The following is a 900-nucleotide window of genomic DNA, read 5'->3' on the forward strand; positions in this document are numbered from 1 at the left end:
AACTATGAATCCAGCTGAACCATCATTACCCTCTTGTCTTGCCCTCCTCTGTACTATTATGGAGCTATTCATCCAAGCACTGCTCCAACTATGTGTTCAATGTACTATGCTTACTCTAGATGAGACTCTCTAGGTCACAAATGTTTAAGTGTGCCTCTATTTAGAAAAGAAAAACTTACAGATTGAAGATGCTTTTTGCACAGAGGTAGCCCAAATAGCTATCTTTTCCTGGAGAGCTAATTCACTTGACGTTGTGTATTTACCAAGGGCCTCCAAAGTGGTAGCAGGCATGTTCACACCAGGATTTGCCACGATGATCCACTGGTGTGCAGGGAAAACTAGTACTTCATTAGTATATTCTTCTAAAATTAAGGATGTAACATTTACTTGGTCACAAGGGTGATTTTCACAAAGGCGAGGCTTGTCCATTGCACTCTAGATGTGCTGACCCCTGCAATTTTCCCAAATGTGGAAAAGTCGAATGCATAATTTGTGATAGTGGGGGAGTGGGTTCGCACTCTCCCCTGACCACTAGTGCCTAAAAACGTGGTGCTCTCACTCTTTGTTGTATTCTAACCCTTGTCTTTTACTGTTCGAGAGAGCATACAAAATTCTGATGTCTATTATGAGTGCAGCTGGTAGGGGACTACAGTATTTCAACTTTATTAAAAAATGCTTCTCTTAAAAAAAAGAATGTAACATATTTTCTAACATTTACTATATGGATTCACATGTTATAGAGCAAATATCAAGGACAACGAAATCTAAGGGCAGAGTGACAGTTCTACCAGATGGGGGCGCTGAAGGTCATTACTTATTAGAGTATTACAAGGTGGGCTTCTGGTTAAGAGTTTTTACAGAATATATTATTTCAGCTATTCGAACTCAAATAACCCTTGC

The 900-nt window shown here is 39.7% G+C and overlaps 1 pseudogene; it reads left to right on the forward strand.

The window, feature by feature from the left end:
* Positions 1-379: 379 nt before the first annotated feature.
* Positions 380-527, forward strand: LOC112835385 (U1 spliceosomal RNA; annotated as a pseudogene).
* The last annotated feature ends 373 nt before the right edge of the window (positions 528-900 follow it).

The sequence above is a fragment of the Callorhinus ursinus genome, unplaced genomic scaffold (assembly GCF_003265705.2).
Source record: "Callorhinus ursinus isolate GAN/ISIS: 27379988/994484 unplaced genomic scaffold, GSC_fseal_2.0 scaffold11, whole genome shotgun sequence".
NCBI classification, from domain to species: domain Eukaryota; kingdom Metazoa; phylum Chordata; class Mammalia; order Carnivora; family Otariidae; genus Callorhinus; species Callorhinus ursinus.